A 21,604-nucleotide genomic window follows, 5' to 3' on the forward strand; every position below is an offset into this window, starting at 1 on the left:
ACAGAAGCACATGTAATGCAGAATTATAGTGAGATGTGCAACATACAGAAATAACCTAGTTCAGGTTTCTGCTTTACATTTAAAATTATAGTGTATAATAATTTTGTTGTTCAGCTCCCATTTTGTTTAGCCTAATTTTGATTCTCAGAGAGGGGAGCTCAAGCTACCAAAATGATACACAGTATTGCCAGGTTTTCCAGAAACTTTGTTGTTAGTCTTTCACTCTAAGAAACTACATCATCTTTAGATCAGAAAATTAATTCAGTAATGTCAGCCTGAGCACAAGCTGGCATTTGTCGACGTTGCAGAACCACCACCTAGTTTGACACTTTTTACTTGCCTGATTTGAGAACAATTTAGAACTGAAATAACAGGTGTACTTTAGATCAAGATTTATATGTACAAGCAAGGATCTACAAAGAGTTCGCCTATAGCTGCTGGCACTCTGCCTAAGGCTGTGTAGGAATTGCCCTTACAGATCAGAGCAGGAGTCCATCTAACTCAGTTTGCTGTCTGGCAGCTGCTTCAGAAGAGCAAGGAAAAAAGCCTGTGGCACATGGTTAAGGGATATCCTGCCCATTACCTACCATTAATACCTTATTAGCGGAGCGATTGTTCAACCCTTGCGCAAGAAGACATTGCATCTGTTCTGGAATGCTTATAATGCCAGATATCTTGCATTCAAATTTATTAGTTGATATTTTTGTATACTCTTCATCTGTTATTTTCAATTTCATTCTCTTGCAGTTAGTTCCATAGTTAACTCTATTACATAAAAAACAACGAAACAAGCACCAATTCCTTTTGCATTTTCAAGTATTTTTCAATTCCATTCACTACCACTTTGATCTCTCAGTGGGACTAGCAATTCCTAGTACATATTTCTTATGTAATTTATTTTTATATCATCTTGCAGTTTGCGTGCTTTCATCTTTCTCTGTGCCTCCCATGCTGTCCAGCAGTATAGCGATCAGAGAGGGGTTCATACCAGATTGGAGAAGTGAAAATGCTTCCTGATCTGGCATTCAACTTAGGTCATGTATGCAAGTCAAAAACAACAGCAGGAGTCACTTGCAGGCAGATCTGTAAGGCAAGAAACTGCTTGTGCTCTGTTCAGTTCAGTTAAAATAGGCCATTCTGCCTATTGCCTGCATCATCTTTTGGTGTATGTGCTGGGTTTCAGATGCAAAACATCTGAACTTTTCCTACGTAGTACCACTTCCCATGGACAGGCAGGGGACAATGATATCTCATGTGTCTTTTCTAGTTGGAGAATAGATGTGTGCCTGATAGGTGGATTTTTCTTTTAAGTGATATAATTTCCATCAATAGTGTATTACAGATGATTACTATTGGCAAGAGAAAATAAAGTTGAGGAGTGTAGAGTATTTCTGTTATTGCTATGAAAGTACAGTCAGTCAGTTGATATAATTATTTTATTCCATAAAGCACTTGTCTCGTTCCACCGTTATTTTCTTATAGCTCAGTGTGATTTATGGTACTTATTGAGCCCTGTTGGAATGCTCCTATACATTAGTATGAACATAAATCTTTTTCTTTCTTTTTAAACTAGACATTCCTGCCTACCCCAACTTGCCACTATTAAATTCTGCAATAGCCTTTGCATTTATTTTCCAAGAGTCAAGCCTGTAGTGGCCAGCTACGTTTTGTTCTCATTAAAGGTGCTTAAACAATGAAAGAACCTGTTCTTGAGCTCTGCTGTCCTGGGTGCATCTCAGCACACGACTGTGTAATGCTTCTCTGGGCCTTTCTCCTGCTCTATGGAAGACAGAGGGGAAATGACAGTATACTGAACAGTTTAAGGCTTTTTTTTTTTTTTTTTTTTTCCAACTGTTTGTCCTGCTTGCTGTGCGTCTGAGTGACCATGCAGTAAAGGTAAAAGGGTAACCTGGAAGACTCAAAAGCTTTAAAAATAGTTGGAGAGGAAAAGCCTTTTGCATCTGGAGCAGAAGACGACAGACTTAACCAACACATTTCCAGCTTCCTAATCGGCAGTAGCAGCATGCTGCTGCTAAAACAGCTTGTTTCCTTATTATTTATGGTTTACAAGTTATTTTAAAAGACCTTCATAATAATAGTCCCATTTAATTTCTGCCTTTTCTATAACCACTTTTCCTCCACCACTTCATTTTCATCTCCAGCTTTTCAATTGCATGGCACACCAAGAACTGCTGTTAGTTGCTGTTTTATGGTGGAATACATTTATGCTCAGTAGCAAAAGTACATTGTGTGTAGATCTTAGGTGATATATTTTGTCCCACACTTCGGTTTTGAATATGTTGTTTTTAAGAATGAATGGTGAGTGAGCAAGCCGAATGCAGCATTAGGAGGATGTAGCAGCTTGGCCAAATCTATCACTGACTTTACTAAGTGACAGAGGCAGCACCAAGGCAATCAGCACAACCGTCTGCTGTGCCTGCCAAGTACTTTCCCCAGCTTGCCACATATTTACTGCAATGACTTTAGTGAAATGTGGGTGCTGGAGGAACATATCAAGGAGTAAGAAAACCAGTTTGGTAGTTCAAAGTTAAGCTGCCACTTAGAAAGGGATTGAATTATATTGATGGGCCCTCTGTTTATGATGGCTTTGAATCTTTAAAAATATTAAGCAGAAGATTAATGGTTCTCTCTCTTGACCCTCTTCCGCTTCAGCATGAACTTCAAGCGGCTCTTCTGCTGATCATTTAGTCTGTTGCTGGCACTTCCTTTCCATTTTAAGGATTTATTTTTTTTTCCTTTCTTATAATACCTGTTCTCTACACCTTACAATTGATTCTGTTTGGCTAATAATAATTTTTAAAATACCCTTATCCAGTCCCGATGTTGCCTTTCTTAGTGAAAATGACTGAGGAATTACTTTTTGCGGTTTTATTCCTGAGCACCTTCCCCAAAGATTTGTTACAGCCTGGTTTTAGTTTCAGCTGTAGTACAGAAACATCTTGCTTTGGTGTTTTGTGATCTCCTTCACCTTTCAGGTTATGACAGTCCCTTGTTTCCTCCCCCTTCTACTTGCCCTTTGAAAATATGGACTGTTACTTTCTTCGATATCACTGCCTCAGCCATTTCTGGTAGGTTTGCTTGTTTTCTTCTGCCATGCCGATGCTAGCCAAGAAATCAAAGTGTTTTCGCTTTTGTTTGCAACTGTCCTTCTACTTCGTAGCCTTGGCAGGGAAAAATTAATCCCAAATGTGGCTATTCCTGGACCTGTAATTTTCCTTTCCGCAACTCTTTGCCAGAGGGCCCCAGCCTGACATCTGTGTGGGGATGCTCTTCTTGGCACGTTTGCCACTTGGTACCGGCAGTGCCCAGCCTGAGCCTGGCAGCTCACAGGGGGCTGCGCCCGGTCTCTGGAGAGCCACGCAACATGTGCAGAGTGGCAGACATGCTGGGCTCTGCCCGTTCGTCCTCAGGAAGAGGAGCTGTGACAGCTCCTGTGGGATCTGAGGTCTCTCCACCTGTCCCTCCTCCTGGACATCTTTGCCATCCAGGATTTGCGTGTGAAGATGAAATGAAGTTGATTTGATTACAGTTAAAAATTAAATACTTAGTAGGAGATTGGAAATAAAGTTGCAAGATGTTAATGTGACGTGCTGTTGCTGTCAGCTCAGTAACTGGCAAGTCCCTTCCAGGCTCTCGAGGATGCCCTGCTGCTTTGCTGGCTGCGCCTGCATCCTGGCATGTCCCCACTGCCAAACTGCGGGCTGGAGGACTCGCAGAGTCACATCGCTTCTGAGGGACCCCTAGCTGTCATATAATCAAACTGCCAGCTCTGAGCAGGCCCAGGTAAAGCTGAGAATATAATTTAAGAAGCAAGAGTTATACAAACCGCTGATTAATATCACACCCTTGGCATTGCACAAAGATTAAATGTGACAGTTAACTGGAAAAAATGATGGGACTGGGAGAAGGTATTTTGACCTGCGTAACACTCCCTTTGTCCTGATTGTTTGTTCCGCAGGACACCATCAGAGAGTGGATGAGAAACAAGTTGGTGGGGACGAGAGATTGGGAGAGCGTTAGGAGAACTCACTAAACTGGAAAATTAAAACCAAACTTCTCTCTGTGTTTTGTGTATTGTATACTGTGAGCTAAGGAAATGGAAGGGACGATACAAATTCAGTAAAAACCAAAGCAATAGCGCATCTGACTCGAAGTCTGAGATTTTGCTTTTGGTGCTTTCAGGATTCACTTATTGGCTTGTATTTCATTTAAATGTTATTTTTACGTGTGTTAATCTTGACCACTTCCAACTTCCTCTTTCACTTATTGTTTAAATGTGCAGAATTTCATAAAATTGGAAAAAACCTGCTTAATTTCTGTGTCTACACAGCATAGTTATATCCATTTCATAATGTCAATGGCATATCATAACTGGGGGCTGGTTTTGCTCCATTTCCAGGCATCTGCTGAGTGCACATGATTGTCAAAAAAGCTTTGTGATGGAAAACAACCATACCATGCTTTCTAAATACACCTAGGAAGAAAAGTGCGTTTGCAGCCATTGATACGTTGTGATGTAGTAGAGAACCTATTTGGGTTTGAGCTTACTGTTTATTACAGAAATAGACAGGTAGTGTGTAAGATATAAACACTGCAAATTCATTATAAACACAGGCGAGACCTTGTCAAAACTACTGAAAGAGAATGACATGATATTTGGAAATGAAGTTCAGCCCACAAAAGAGCAGCGGCAAAGTTTTTTATCTTTAATGTCTCCAGTTGTGTTGCAATGAAAATGAAATCTTTGAGCAAGGAAATAATTTCAATTAACTGTGCTCAGTGTTCTGCAAGGAGTAACTGATTTGAATGAAATACTTGAAAATTACTAATAATCTCCTTCAGATCTTGCATAAGGAAAAGAAATACTGCTTCTGCAGTGGAAAGGCACTGATAAGTACAAGATAAGTTACCAAGGAAGTATTCTCCAGCAGAGCTTGGGATCCCTTCTCCTGCTGAGCTGTGGGTGACAGAAGTGTTTTAGCAGCCAGTTCTACCATCTGTACTACAGCATGCTGGCAGCCAGGGGTAGAGCTTGATCAACAGCCTCAAGGGGATACGGCTTCCCAGCCAATGAGTAATCTGTTTGGCCGTTTTGTGTTTTGTAGATTGATTTTTTTTTTTTTTTTTTCCTGTTAAACTCGAAATTGCCAAAGTAGCAGCCCACCTGCCAGCAGTCCAGCCTTTGCCAAATAATTTGTGCTGGCATCCAAAGTCCAATTCAAAAAACAGAGCTGCAGGCAGAAGGAGAGTAACATTGAAGACATTTTGAAACTGTTTCACTGATAGAAAAAGGTTGGGGTTTTTATTTTCCAAGGAATACAATTCTGTTTGATTTCTGCCTCCTAGAAATGTGCAGTGGTTTCCCACACAGTGTATGGCCTGCAGCAAGGGTGCAAAGCAGCAGTTTAAGCAATCTGAGTCAAAGGAGGCCTTGATGGAAGTCCTCCAAGGAAAAATCTGTGTACCTGCAGGCACACGAAGAGTGGGTTGGGTGGTTCAATAGGTGGCCCTCCTTCCTCTGGAGTCTGTCTGTCCCCCTGCCTTATGGGTAGCAGGTTTCCACAGCATGCCAAGCTTGAGTTTACTGAGATTGTGCAGCCTAGAGTTGTATATTAGTTAACAGGAGAGCAGATTGAATTCTATATGAATCAAGCACTTTTGCCAGACAGATGAGCTAAGAAATTGGGGTAATGAGACTGTGGATGTAGACAGGTAAGTAAGAAACAGCATGGAAGATGGCAGCTGTAGCATCATCCAGCCAGCATGTGCTCCAGAAGCTGGATTCTTCTGAAAACCAGGAGAACTTGGGAAGCCAAAGACTGGAAAGCTTTGGGTTCAGTGGTGAAGGGAGTTCAGTCCTGTGTTATCTTTAAATGTAAGGAATTTTGTTCTGGTGGTGCCATCAGTCCAAAGCAATTTTTAAAGGAGATGTCTTCTAGCAAATCCTAGACAGTCAGTGCCTTATAGTAAGCAACACTGCTGATGTCTCAGATTTGTTGTTTCATCCCTTTACATCAAAGCAGTAGCTCAAGGGACATTGTCCACCTATGAGAGATCATGATGGCAACCAAGAAAGGTGAAGTGTCCAGGCAGAATTGTTAATTTGAATCAAGGTCTCTTGAACTGAATGGTGCTCTGGCTTTCAGCTGAAACGTCTCCCTTGAACAGATTCTTGTGCCCGTGTGATTTGGTACTAGTGGTCTGCCGGCTACTGACTGTGTTTCAAACATCTTCTGTTCCTGTTTACTTTGGTTAGAGCCAAAGGACTTCTGCAGGACTTCTGGTACATAAAGTTTTCTAAATAAGTGTCCAAGGCTCACACTGTTAGCAAGTCTTCTTTAGCACATGAGCAAAGTTTTATGCACCAGCTTGTGCTAGCTTGGCAGCATATACAATCTTGTGCCCTTGGGCTGAGCAAAACGTTGTATTCAGACTCAGCAAAGTATTTAAGTATGTGCTTAACTTCATCATGATTTAGCAAATCACATGAGAACCTTAGTGCTTTGTTCAGTGATGGGCCGTAATGAAGGAATTTCAGTCATTTTCACAATCAGAGCTCAGGTCATTTCTTACCAAAAGAAGAAAAATACCAACGGAAAACTCTTCTAGTTCACAGTTGTTCAGTTGCTACAGTAAATATAGCCATTTCAAAAGACTTATTACAAGAATATAGTAGATGATAAAAAGCATCTTACATTTTAAATATGAAGAGCAAATAAGATGTTATAAAAGGACATTTACTTCTGCAAGGACAATGGGGTTTGGGTTACAGTAATTACTGTGTTCTTTTCCTCATTGCATTGCTGGCTAACATAGTTATTTGTTATACCAAAGAAGAATTTGTCTAAAAGAAGATGTATTATTATATGTTGATTTTGGCCAACAAAGTTGTTTTTAATGATTTCTTTTGTTTACATGAATTTATGGAGTGCACTTTACCAACACTTCAGACTGCACTCTGTATTGGGTAGTTTTCTTTCAGTGCATTTCATTTGTACGCCAGCATTGCTTACAAATAGAATATCTTGTGCCTTACTATTCATTATAGGATTGTTTTTAAGATTTGGCATTTTCATTACTTTTTTGTATGTGTGTTTTTTCTTTTCCATTTCACATAATTATGCTCTCATGATTATTACCTGCATAAGTCAGCTAAGCATTTCTTTGCTTGAATGTTAATCTTTCTCAATTCTTCACCCGCTAAGTGTGAAGTTAATAGTATTGCTAACTGGTTTCTGTGAGACTGCATGCTGAAAAACATTTCACATTAACAGGGTAATTGAAACTGTAGCTAATGTATTGGTCAGAGTTGGTAAGCTTTCAAAAGGCTTCTTGCAGTGATCTTATAGAGAGGGCCCATGGCAATTATCTTAAAGAATAGACAACGTATGTAGTGAGCTATTCAGACTGAAAATTCAATGCTTTATATGCCATTTGGGGTACTGACTCTATCACTGCCTCTTTTGGACATTGGAAGGACTGTTGTGGAATAAAGTCTTACTCAAACAGAATGAAAGGCACCGTAATTTTGTTTTGTCCTGGTATAAATGGTTCTTGTGATTCACTGCATGGGTCATGCATGCATCCTGTGGGCTTACTTTGTTTTTCATATTTTTTGCAACTAGAGTATTTTTTTTTAAGTTTGTTAAATGTAGAAGTCTTCAACTCAGCAGAATACTGAAAATCCTTATGTTTAATTATTGTCATCTCCTGTTATTAAATCGAAGGAATATGTTTGCTGCTGCATTGCTAAGGGTGAATTTGGCTTTTTGTATAACATCTGTGTTCCCTCTGTGTGTCTCTTTTAACTGTTTACATAAGCCAGTTGTCTGAAATTTTACATGGCTTTGAGCTTTTCCCCTTGGGGAGGCTGGGAAAAATGAGAAAAAGAGGTACAATCTGTCCCTCTTAGAGCTAGTGGCAAAACTCTTGTAATAAAGCAATATCATTCTAACCTCTGTGCTGAGGCTTTTAGAAGATAGGGCAAATTGGTTGACAGAAAGATTGCAAATTGTTTTGATAGGTTTTATAGACTAAGGCTTCATTCATTACAGGAGTCTGAATCACTGGAGGCAGCAGTGTGGAAAAAATTGAATCTTGTCCTCAACTTTTCTTTAAGAACAAATCTTAAACCAAGAAAACCTGTGGAATGGAATTTGATGCGGGTTCAACTGTCCAGTTGTGGTCTTTTATACCAGACCTCTGCCACTCAACTAGAATAACTGAAAACCTACAGGCTGGTGGGTAGGGAGAGGAGTCTGAGACACAGAGGTAGGGAAACAGAGGGAGAAACAATATAAAAGGGACTTGGATGTTTCCCTGCCAAAGTTGGTTTGTGGTTTTTTTTTTAAATTAAGTTTTGGGTTTCTCTAAGCTCTGTCCATTGAAGCTTTTAAAGCAAAATGCAGTATCTTTCCAGAAATGTCTTCTGGTAAGCTACAATATAGTGAGTATATAATAAATATTACTCAACAAAGTACTATGCATGTGTTGCAATATGGTCAGAATACATTACTATAGTGGTTATTTCTGTGTTTGAACTGCTGTAAACTTCATGAAAGTAATTTGCCTTGAGGGCATGGGAAAAGGAAGAAATTCAAATGCGTGGTTGGTTTAGCAACTATGGTTTTCCTCATGAAATGCCATAGTTTAGTTTATGCTGTGGTTGCTATATGGATCAGTGCCTGAAGCATCTCAATACTTTCTTTTGGTGTCCCATGTGCATTCTGAAGCGAGGCATGAGGGAGCAGGCTCCAGGGAGCTCTGCACAGAGGATCCTTGAGGATCGTGAAGGTACCTGGTCCTGTTTTGTCAGGGAAGCGTGAAGATTGTAGCAGTTGTGGTACTAATCGACATCTTCAGCGTGGTAACATGTTTTGCTTAATTTCATAAAACAATAATAATGTCAGGGCATGTGCAGACATTTCTCAGCAATAAAGAAAATAAAAACTTCTAGCCCCTGGGTATTGCCAGGAGGAAGGAGAAATCAGCATTACCTGTGCATGGGCGAAGCAAAGAGCCACATGGTATCAGATAAGGATCTGGAGGCTTTTCCATTCCCTCTGCAGCCTTTCTCCACAGTAGAAATCAAAAAAGGGAAGACAGCAGTAGGAAGAGGAGTTGGTAAGAGTATGGACTCCAGAATAGTACATTTTGAGTAAGGACCAAATGATTATATGTTCAAAAACTTCTGCCCCATAGAAAAAAAAAACCCACAGTATTTTCAATCAACCAACAATAGCCTCAGTAATCCCCTTAAGCTTCCCCTAGCCTCAAAGAGCTAGCTACTAACAAGGCCAGAGCTCTCCCAGTACTTTTAGAAGCATACTGAGCACAACTTTGTCATGACCGTGACAAATTTAGTCATTAGGCTGACCCTGAATAGAGGGTTTTGATCAACACTCACATACATTATAAAATGAAAGATTTCTTTGTCACCACTGCAGTTCTCACTTGGACCTCTGAACACTTGTTTTCAGGATTTCCCCTCCTTTACAAAGATCTGCTTTCAAGAAGTCCATTTAGAAGAGCTCAGAAGATGTAAGCAACAAGTAGTTATTAACTGATTTTCTCGATGGTGAATGCACATATCAGTTTTGGCACGGCAGACACTGTATCTTTGCTCTGTCAGTTCCTACAAAAGATAAATTTGTCTTTACGTTAGGCTTAGCAAAGTTTCTTTGACGTGTAGTTTCCAGATTTCATTGAGACAACACCTCCAATCTGGGTTTGGGATGAGAAAACTAAAATTTGGAGTTGTTTTGCAGTTCTGGTGAAATACAGTCTTTTACTTTATTGCAGTAGCCTGTCCTGTCAAGGTCAAGGAAGCTTACTGCTTGCTGCTTGTTAGCATATCAACTTGCAGCAGAGCTGAAAGGTAATCTTACAGCTCAATGGGGATTTTACAAGATATTTACAGTATTTTAAGGCAGTTATCAGGAAGAGGTATATGTTTAAAAAGAAAAGGTGTTCAGGGACAAAAATTGGAACAGGTGAAAACCAACTGTGCTTCTTAACTAGGTGCTGTTTAGTTTTCTTTAACTAGTTGTCTTTATCAAATTCAATATGGGATGTTTGGGTATGGTGTTTTTTTTGGAGAGGGGAAGTAGGAATACTTAGAATGCTATTGGTAAGGTAACATGAAGTTTAAGACCGTAAAGTTCAGAATTTCCTCCCATTTTTCACTATTGATCCTGGCTTCTGTTTTGTGTCAACTTTTCTTCAGTCTTGCAGGCATCCTTTTGAAGAGCTAATTTTATTCCTAGACATAGCAAAAAGGCAACCGGGATTGTATCTGCTGGCAGATCTTGCATTAATAAGGGTGTTTTCTGCTGCAGAATGTTACTGGTGCAGTCAGATACCTGAGATGCCGCAGCCAGCCACATGTTCCACTGTACACCTGAAAAAAATAACTTGGAGCAATTATCCAGCAGGAGCTTTACAGATTGTGCACCAGTTCTTGCTTTATGCAGTTACTAAGTATGCTAACTGAATAACAAGTCTCGGATCTGTTGTGGATATTAATGAATATGTTGTCTCCTAAGATGAATTAGGGTGGCAGTCTAAAAAGATCCCAGCAGAATACTGGAAGTTAAAGTCTATACAAAGAGAGCAGATACTTATGGTATGCACACTCTTGTCTTTCTCCTGTAAACTTCCCAGCCTGAGTAAACATTTTAATTATTTATACTACATTTACCTTGTATTTAACTTTTTTGTTTTATTATTAACCAAAACATTGCTGATATTTACAGAAAACCTAATGGCTGATAGTATCCTTACTTGATAAGATCTTCATTGTAAAATTATGTATTTTACAGATACAGTGATGTTGAATATATACATAAGGTGAATGATGTGCTATATTAGAATCATGCCTTTATACACACACATATTTTAAAATAACAATTATAAATAATTATTAATGTAATATTATTTTATATAGCAGTTTATATGATTTTATTAATGATGAGCAGTGGTATAATGGAAAATTAAGTCAGACCAAGACACGTGATATGTAACATTCATATAAAACAACAATTATATATTATTAGCAATGCTATATAAACAGCAACTGTAATAGAAAGGAAAAATTATATTATCAACAATGATCTATAGTTGTTATTATATATGTATAGAGGAACATCTCAGAAGAAAATAACATAACTTCTTTTGCAAGATGAAGGCAAATGTTTGATGTTTATGCTGAGTTAATTTGAAAGCATCTAGTTTCAGGTGAGGCTTCATGATCACTAACAATCTCTTTGATTACTTAGTCATTTTGTTATTGTTGTCCTTCTCCGTGTTATTTTTTCATGTTTGTCAAACACAGTTCTGACTTCTACCTGAAAACTTTTTTAAGGTGATCCTTGATTTTCTACTTCTTACTTTAACTACTTGCTGGAAATGCATAGAGAGTACGGAGTTATATTCTCCACTACACAAATTGCATTGTATCTCCCCCTTACTATTAAGAGACTTCAGCTGACTTTATGAAAATCATAGAGACAGCTAAGGTCTTTTGCAGACACCCACTGCCCTCCCACAAGACCAAAAGGCTTTTTCACTAAAACAAATATGGAATGTTTTGGGAAAGGAACTTGAAAGCCTTTAGTCATCATCTCTTACCTACTAGAGGTATAAGGAATTGTTTGATGTGTTTTCAATATAGATTGAGAATGGAAAGGCTGATATGCTATCAGGTTAGTCAAAAATGCACTAAGAATACAGAATAAAACAGGTTTGTTATTCCCAGATAAAATCTCAGACATGATACTTTCAGCAAAGGGCAAGACTAGTCTACAGCAATCTGTTACAGCTAAAGACATGTGGGATCTTGACAGCCGATATCACAATCACTCAAAAATCTTACCCTGGTAATTATAAATTCCTTCCAAACGATGCCCAGTCTCTATGGATCAGCTGGGGAAATAGGATCTCTTGTTTGAGGTTCACTTTTCAAACAGTTCAGGCAAATCCCAGGCTCTAAACTGCAATTGTATACATTTTTAAGCCTTTGCTGGGCTTCTGTCCTACTAGTTATTTTGGTAGCTTTTTAGATGTGTTTTTTTCTAGATTTACAGTTAACTATGAGCTGCAGTGAACAAACCACAATAACAACTCTCTTTTGTTAGTTGTGTCCATCCTGCACCCTTTGCAGACAAAAGGAATAGACATGTCACTTCCCCATTTTGTATAATGAGGTTTTTCTGTCAGCATATTCACCACCAGACACCCCTCTGGCTGGTACAGCTGCAATCTGTGTGGGCTGGCATGTGAGGGCTTTGTCATAAGATGTCTGGTGTGTGGGTCTTGCTTCCAGGAAAATGACGTGTAGGATCTTTTTCCTTCCCCCCCCCCCCCCCCCCCCAATTAAATCAACCTATGATTATGATGGCATTATTGGCCTCAACAAAGAACATCTATCTTCTAGTGGGTTGGTAAGGTAGCACGAATGATTTGTGTTGTCCTAGGTATGAACCACAAAAAAAAAACCCTCATTAATTTTGGGCAGCGGTGTACTGGCAAATTAAGTCAGGGGGAGCTTTGGCATAATCATTTTCTTGCTAACGTCCAAATGGCAATGACGCAGTTAGTAGAAGAAAGGTAACTCATGTAACCATCTTTAGAGAAGACAAAACTTAGATTAAACTACCTAAAAATAGCTCCAAGAAGTAACCTACAAAAATAGGTTAATTAAATAGTGAATGGGCATTGGGAGAACAGACAGGGACTAATGTGATCATTAAGTTGACTCTATGCTAAATTTATTCAGTAGCAGTATTCATTTTTTTCCCCCAAGGTTAAAAAATGATCATTCAGAAATGCAGAGCGCCATAGGTCAGCTGACATGAATCCCTGTCCCCCTCTACTCCCCAGCACAAAGTCTTTTGGGATGGTAGCTGTATTTTTTTTTTCTTTTAATAGTAGTGCATTGCATGATTGTAGGAATTTCTGATCACTATCAATTTTTTAAATGGATATACCTGTTGTTATGTGAGAAGTTATGTCATACAATGGTCAGATTATAAAGATGGGTCTGGTAAATCCTTCTGTGTTTAACTGAAAACAGTGGGAAAACACTTTGGGAGGAATGTCAACGATTTGGCATTATTCCTATTTTACCCTACTCATTCTTGGGTTTTCTGAGGTATTTTGCTTTTAATGGTTGTATCTGGAGGATGCTGATGGATATGAAACCTGTAAACTTCAGCTACTGATATAAGATTAGTGATTTTTATGTCTGTCATCATATTTGAACCCACAAATAGCAGGTCAGAAGAGGGAGATGCAGTACCGTCAACTTATATAGACCAACCAGACTGAGCTCAAAGGGAAGAGGAGAACAGTAGGAGATAAATTATCATTTTGTGAATTCTTTCTCCGCCTGTTTTCACTGGGATCTTCTGTTTTTCACTGTGATCCAGTCAGTGGCACATCAGCTTCAGCTTTGCCACATCAACTATCTGTGGTGCACCTACCCTGCATTGTCCTGATACAATTATGCATTGTTCTCACAACTTGTTTTGCCAATTATTAGGCCTAGCATAAAGGACACAGCCATCATAAAGATGAACCAATAACCAAATTGCATTTGATACAAAAGGGTCAGTACATGGGTGAGTGCTGGGGGTACAAACAAGTCAATCAGATTATACATAATTGACATCAATCCCACTGACCCCAACAACCACACCACACGACCAACAATGGGTGGAATAAATAGTGAAATGCAGTTTCCCATAGAAGGGACAGGAGACAACGGAGTCAACAAGCCAAATACATAAGACCAAGGAAGCCACACACTGAATCTCTACACAGCCCACGCTTACAAAGGCCAGAGCTGACTGGAGCCCAGTTCCAGGGAGGTGGGAGGTCCTTCCCCAACTGGAAACTCTGCACAGTGCATCCACCCCACAGACAGACACTGCCCCTTCCTGCTTTTACCCCTAAGTGTGACACCTGACCTTGGTTTACTTAATGCAGACACCTGGGGCTCCTTTACCCAATGGCTCTCCCTGCCAGAGGGAGAGAGAGCTGGGGATGAGTCTCTTGAACCAAGGAACAAGCGATAAGACAAGAGGGAATGGCCTCAAATTGTGCCAGGGTAGGGTTAGACTAGATATTAGGAAGCATTTCTTTCCAGAAGAGGTTGTGGGGGTTGGAATGGGCTGCCCAGGGCAGGGGTGGAGTCCCCATCCCTGGAGGTGTTTAGGAGTTGGCTTGACCCAGCACTGAGGGGTTTGGTGTGGTTGGGAACTGTCAGTGTTGGGTTGATTGTTGGACTGGATGATCTTCAAGGTCTTTTCCAACCTAGACGATTCTGTGATTCTCCGGTAGAAGCCATCATGCTCCATCACTACGTCACGTTTTAGTCCTTGATCTGTGACTGTGGCTATTTCTCTAGGACAGGAGCTATGGGGTAAGAGCCAACCGCCAGCTCAACCTTCCAGCCTTGGCTGACTCTTTGCAGGCATAGGGACTGCCGAGCTGAGAAGTTGCCTGTGGCTGTTTGTTTCTGCTTTGTTAAGGAAACAGGATTTTAATGTGTGTGGGGTTTTCTGAGACCTAACAAGATTATGTTAATTATGTGCCTGATTCATGTTACTGATTTATTGCATCATGAAAATGACTCTACGAAGCCTCAGCCTTGGGCTGGTCTGTGAGGGCAGACTGCTGAGAGCAAGGGCTCTCTGAAAAAGCTGCTCATCTTGATACTTTCAAAATATATAAACTCATAAAACTTTCACAGGTAAAGCACACAAGGGTATTTCTGCACTCCCTGAAGTTTGTTTAACAGAGTACAGCTAGCATGGGAAACTTCCAAAAGGATATTAGAGGTCTTTTCCAGAAAGAAACAGCAAAGGAGAAAATCTACAAGCATTTGTTTGATAAAACATAATCCAGTTGTGGTAATTAGATCCCGGTAGGATGAGTTCGGGTTTTTTTATTTGTCTCCAACCAAAGGTTGATACACTGTAAGATGTCATCACTTCAAGGATGCAAATAGAAATGGAATGTTTAATAAAGATCAGGGTAGCAAAAACAAAAGCAATTTAATTTTGCACTTGGGAGCGTACAAAATGCAAATTAAATACAAAGTTTCTTGTCTCTGTATTCTGCTGACAGGTGAAGATTTTTGCCTTTTTTCCTCTTTGTTTGGATTTCATTTGTTGGTTGGTTTGGGTTTGGGTTTTTTTGTAAATAGCTGAATCCTTTCTTTAATGTTCTGTAACCAAATATTGTCTGACCAAAAGCATTTCTCACAGTCAGGGCTGCTTGTTAATATACTATTATTATATGTAATTTTATATATATATATAAAACTATTATTATGTATAATTTATATGTATCATAATAGTTATATAAAACTATTATTATATATCATACACTATTAATATAGAAAGGCAGATAATGTGGCTACTATTAATAAGCAGCTGATGGACATCGTTTTACTAGTGAAAAAAGAGGAAACTTATAGAGCTTTTCAGACCCTGTGGAAGACATGTCTGATAAACTAGTTTGCTGGTGATTTCAAACACCAGCAGAAATACCAGAATTCCAGCCCATGCTGCACAAGCTGCTGCTTGACAAGCGGCAGGAACTGGACATCTGGATCTGGGACCTCACACCAGTGGAGAAGCAAATCCTTGAGGAGGTAACATGGGTGAAGCACATGTGTGTATGGAGCCGAAATTCTTGTTAAATTGTTAGAGAAAAAGTATTGCTTTTAGGAGTGGTTCAGCAGAGTGACTTGTTTCTTGTGGGTTTTTGTTTCTCAGCTATTTGTATGACTGACTCATGAATTCTCCTTTACTCTGAAAATCGTATTCTTTTGAAAATAGTTTTGAAGTAAACATCTCAAAAGTGTAAAGAAATAATTTATTGCAATATCGTAAAATGGGAAAACTGGCTGTTGTTAGGAGGCAGCTGTATAAAGTACGCTGAGTGAGCAGAGCTGAGAGCCTGAGCAGCGTTGCTGTTGTTTGAAGGCTGCCTGCCTGCCTGAGCATCTCAGACTCTCTGATACAGCCAGGTTTCATGAGCCAGGTAGTGTTGGGTCAGCGCTCAGACTGTGAGTCTGGAAGCAAAACCTGGAGCTCATCAAGAAGCGAGTTTCCTCTGCATTGCCACTGTCAGCACACGAGTGCAGGTTTCATTTCATCACTTCTGGGAGCAGAGGAGTTGGCTGGACCAGCGATCGAGCAGCACAGCCGTGTGATACACTGCAGGGTTGCCTTCTTGGTCATCCAAACTGAGGGACAAGTGTGTGCTGTTTCCAATTTTTTTTTTTCTGATCTAGCTCTAAAAGGCTTGGATGTAAGGGGAGTTCATCAGTGATCAAAAGAAGTGCACAGATTTCTCCCCAGCCTTAACAGAACTCTAAAAAAAAAAAAAAAAAAAAAAATTACTGAGGCAGCTATATGTCTAACTGATACTGATTTTTTTCACATGTGAATACCCCACACTAGAAAATCAAGTTGCTCCAGTTTCGACTGTGGTTTGATGATACAGTAAATCTATTTGGGGTCTCTCACTGCTGCAGTAAGGCTGCCACAGCCATGTGCTGAACAACACTGCTCTGGCATAAAATCATTATGCTGGCTTAGTTTCGAAAACCTTGTCATATTAGGTGTTACCTCTCTGCACCTCACTAATTTTATGCTGTATTAGAGTCAGTCTGCTGTAGTATAGCCAGCTCAAAGCCAACATAAACTTTCTATCTGGTGTTCTGGCTCCTTCAGCTGACATGCAGTCACGAGTCCATCTGAATCCCAGTCAAGTTTATAGCACTGATGGATCCAGAAAAGCCTCTCTTGTGAGTGTTGTGTGGTCACACGTATGGTCTGGAGAGTCAGGAAGGCCCAGGAAGCTAAGGCACACCCTTTAGAAGATGCTTAAAATGACCTAGACCTGAATTGTGCTTTTATGAACTGAATGAGGTAGGACTCAGCAGAAAGAAATGTGCTAATCATTACATTGTAAAAAATATATCCAAGGAAGAGTAAATGAATGAAAAACTGGATGAAGAATCTTAATTCTAGAGTTTTGTGATGTTTGAATGCCTGCATTGGCAGCCTTAAAGAAAGATTTTTAAACCTGTTTTTATTTGTAGAGCTTTATTACATTAGTTCCCAGGAACTAATTGGCGGCCGAGAGCTTATCTTTCTTAAAATGTACATGTGATAGAGATGGCTGCATAAAAATTGTTTTGTATGCTGAAGGAAATGCTTTGCAATCTTCAAATACACTTCTCCAACACTTGTTTCCCCCTCTATCTTTAATGTCATGGCATGCTCTGTAGCAAAGCTTGTTTATATGTAAATAGTTCCTTGATGGAGAAATCGGCTTAGTCAAGAATATGCAGCAGCCTTCCTGGGACTTGAAGGTCTTACAGGGCCAGTGAAATCTCTCATCATGATATGCTGCAGATAGGTTCATTTGAGTGGCATATTTGTAATATTTAAATCCTTGGAAATGTTGTCTCTTTTCTCCCCCTCCCTTCACTGAGGGACTACTTGAGACAGTAGCTCACGGGGAAAATTGCTTCTAGATTAGGATAGGTTTTTCTGCAGGGTATCCAAATGTGCAACAAGTTTGGTGTGTTTATTATTCTGTTGTGTTTTAACAAAATGTTGGCTGTCTGTCCTTAAATTTTGGTTGAATATAGAACAATGCCTCTGTGAAGCTGATTTTCACATAATATGCATAATCCACTTTCAGTTTTGTTTCTTCCTCAATTATTCTCTGTCAGGAAAGAAGTGAATGCACTGGCAAGATTGAAAAATCATATTTTCTGTGGCAAAACTATTGCCATATATTTGATGTATGTGAAATAAACATGGTATCGGTGCAAAGGCAGCTAAAGTAAAATGTTTCAGTGATATCAAAAACTGAATACACCATGTAGGTGCAGCCATTGGCAGTCCCATTTGTGACAGGATTGACTATGTTCCCACAACAGGAACAGTTATGCAGGAGAATGTGCACTCCTATTATTTTTATATGAGCAGATCACTATTTCAACTACATAAAGACCAATTATTGCAAAACTTGAGTGCTTAAGTCATCAACACAGGAGCCTCAATGTCAGGAGAAGCAAGTACTGGGAATGCCATCCTTCTGCATCCCTAGTCACTGCAGTGCTGATCCTGTAGCCTCTTCCATTTTGGCAAAGGTCTGAGGTCCCTCTCTTGAGTGCCGTGTTGCCTTTCAGCACCTTCCTGGCTTGTGCAGTGAGAGGTGGTTGGGGCATTTTTTTTTGTTTTTTAAGGCGAAGAGTTGCGTCATTCTAGTTCATGATGGCAAAACTTGATCAGTTCATACAGTGTTTCTTATAGTACTTCATAGCCTGGACTCTGGATTTAAACCATTATATATGGATTTCATGGCAAAATGTGTGGTATCTAGATTGTGGTGAAAAAGAATGTCTATCAGGGTTTTTTTGTGGAGTAAATGTATTTGTTTACTAGTTTCCTTTTGCATTTAAGCAATTAGAAACAGAATAGGTAAATGTTGTCTTTTTCAGGCTTAAAATACAGAAGAATGGACCTTCCTGCCCTTCAAGAAGTGAATTATTTTGTGGTTGAAAAGCACTGAAGTTGTTCTGTAACTTGAATTGTTCATTGGCAGTAAAATTTCTTCCATTGTTAAAGTACATTTGGAATTTAGGACGATACTGAAGAAAAAAAAAAATTCAGTTTTGTGTACAACAGTCCACTAAATCTGTGCTAATGTACATCATCTGTCTTTTTTGAGAGTATTTTATGACAATAAGCACAAAGAGTGAAACTATTGGTTTTGGCCATTGCTTTTTGGATTTAATTCACTTCCTGAGAATTAACTTAAACTGATCAGGAGAAGCTATTGATTACCTTTAATAAGAGCTGGTGTTATTTTTTTTTTTCCCCTGGAAATTGATGACACAGCAAATGTTCACATCTTTGGAGGTCCTTTATTAACTGCACAGGAGAGTTTGTAATGCTGGGTAAATTTGACTGTCTATCATGTTTGGAAAGCTGCAGGGAGCATTCGGCTGGTCCACGGGTGCTGCAGGCTTGGATTTGAAGGTAATTTTGAAAAAAATTAGCAAAAAAGCCCAAAGAAGGTCCTCCCATCAACTTCAGGGGAGTAAAGACTACTTTTGTGGACCAATCCATAAGCGTTTAGGCATAAGCAGACCTTGCTTATTCTTTGTATAACTGACACATAGAGAAAAGCATATCAAACACTCTAGGAAATTCAAACTGTTCTGGAATAACCGTGATCAGAAAGAATTTTGGCACCTTCAGTTGTATAATGCAGTAGTTGAGCCGGATTTGTGTATCACCAGGAGCGAGATGGTCAAAACGTAATGTAGCAAGGGAATGGCTGGTGCACATTCAGTGTGATTTGCAAGTTCTTAAAAGTATTTAATACTCTGGGTTGCAGAATTTCACAATATTTAATGATGCTTTGAGAGTATAAATGATTATGACAGTTAAAAACAAAGTGATGTCGCTCATACTGAAGTTTGCAAAAGGAAACAAGTAAAATTTGAAACAAGTAATCTTTTTCCTTACTTAACTTCTAATACAGGGGTGTCTATTGTTTCCTGGGAATTTCCTAAAAAGCTTTGAGGTGAGGTGGACTCTTTCCCCCCTCCTCCTCTTATTTGTCCACACAGCTACATGTAGAGAGGTAAAATTTTGCAGGATGCTGTGCTGTTGTTACATGAGTTAGGCTCATTACTTATTCTTGGAGTTTTTGCATTAATATAAAATACTGGGTGGGTCTGTGCTGTGTGTGATTGCAGCCAAATGCTCTTTGAATCTTTTGATCTGACAGGTATTCTTAAAGCAAAACTTGTATCCTTGTGGGTTTTCCCCTTCTCCCCTCTGTCATCCCCCAATTTTCCTTAATTGGGCATAATACTACTATTTCCAGACAAGGCTTTTCTGTACATGGCAATCCGTTACGAGTGTCCTGTAACCCACCCCTCACTGTCCTGAACGATGGCACAGCTATACATCCCAGAAAATCTCAGGGCTTGGGAGCCCATGAAGGAGGATTGCAGCTCCAGGGATGAGCACAGAAATGACTATAATTTGCCAGAACATCTATGGTTTTTCTGAGTTGCATTAATAGAGTTTACCACTTTCTGTTCCATACCATAATGCTAGACTTATGGCTATACTTGTTCTAATACAGTAAACCATATTAACATTGATGTTAATTATGGGTGTAAGCGGCAGCCAAAATCCTGAATTATATTAAAGTAGGTTTAGCTTAATCTGTATATTTTAATGTTCTGCTTTTTAGTCCATAAAGAATTTATGGGATGTCTTCACTGACCCAAGCAGTTGAAGAGACCAAATCAGTCACAGCTGATGCTTTTTTTTATTGCTGATGTATTTAAGAGTGCAGCTTAAAGTCCAGGAGCCTACTGAGGAGGTAACGTTAGCTGTCATGATTTGAAGTAAGCTTAGCATAACATCGGGTTACATTTTGTCAAGTTTTTTAGATGCTGACATAAAAGCAAAAGGTTTTAAGGAATAATTTGAAGGAGAGAACTGAGACAGCTTTGTGCCTCACTTGTGCTACTTTGGTAGTCAGCTGAATTATCCCAAACATACTCCATGTACATCTTAAAACACAGTATTTTGATATAGCATTAATCAGTGTACCACAGTTTTTCTGAGTAATGCTTACTGTTATAGCATTTTTAAATACAATCTTAAGAAGAAAAGCCAAAGACTTTTACCAGTGCTCTCCATCCTGTGGCCCCGGAATCAAGCAAGCTGAAGCCAGGGTTGCTGTCACAGTGGTCTGGGTGCCAGGGAAGGCAGTGGCTTGATGTTGCTTGTGGGGTAAAGACTAACAAAGGTCAGGGACCACTGCTCAATAATAATAAAAGAGAGCTACTTCTCTCTATTATGATTATAACAGGTTAAAACTTGACTGAAATGTTATGTGTATTGGCCTCCCTCTTTTCTGTGCATTTTCACTTGTGCTTAGTATTGCAATTTTGGCCCAGCTCTGTCTGTCTATCCTGGGCAATGTGTGCCCCCCCACCCCACCCCCACCCCTCTTTGCTGAGCTAAGGATGGAAATCTTGACTGTCTTGTCTGGCAGCCCCAGAGATAGTCTCCTGCTTAGTTTCTGGCACCAGCTGGACTAGGAAGGCTTGTTCTGCAATGACAGCCTCCCTTTCCTTGCCAGGTATTGTTGAGAAAATAAGCAGCATTGTTTATTGACAATAGACCAAAAAAACCTCATGAGATGGAGAGGTTGATAGCCTTTAGATGTTATGGATTAAAAATCAATTAGCAGATGAGAAATGAATACAAAGAATAAAAAAGCCATTCTCTTGATGGGAGAGGTTAGCAGTAGTATTAGGGGGAGCAGTACCAGGACCAGTTTTGCTCCCTATTTTTAACAGCATTTCCAGCAGTGCAGTAAAGAGGGCTATAATTTGATGATGACTCAGAATGACTGACATGTTATATAAACTTCCAAGACTTTAGATAAAAATTGCAGAATCCACAATGGAGTCATGTAAACGACTAAAACATGGATGGGTTCTTAATTACTTGTAACTCCT

The 21,604-nt window shown here is 39.5% G+C and overlaps 1 protein-coding gene across 4 annotated transcripts in view; it reads left to right on the forward strand.

The window, feature by feature from the left end:
- Positions 1 to 21,604, forward strand: part of MACROD2 (mono-ADP ribosylhydrolase 2) — an 890,001-nt gene that overhangs the window by 558,711 nt on the left and 309,686 nt on the right. The window lies entirely within an intron of this gene.

The sequence above is a fragment of the Athene noctua genome, chromosome 1, assembly GCF_965140245.1.
Source record: "Athene noctua chromosome 1, bAthNoc1.hap1.1, whole genome shotgun sequence".
Lineage (NCBI taxonomy): Eukaryota > Metazoa > Chordata > Aves > Strigiformes > Strigidae > Athene > Athene noctua.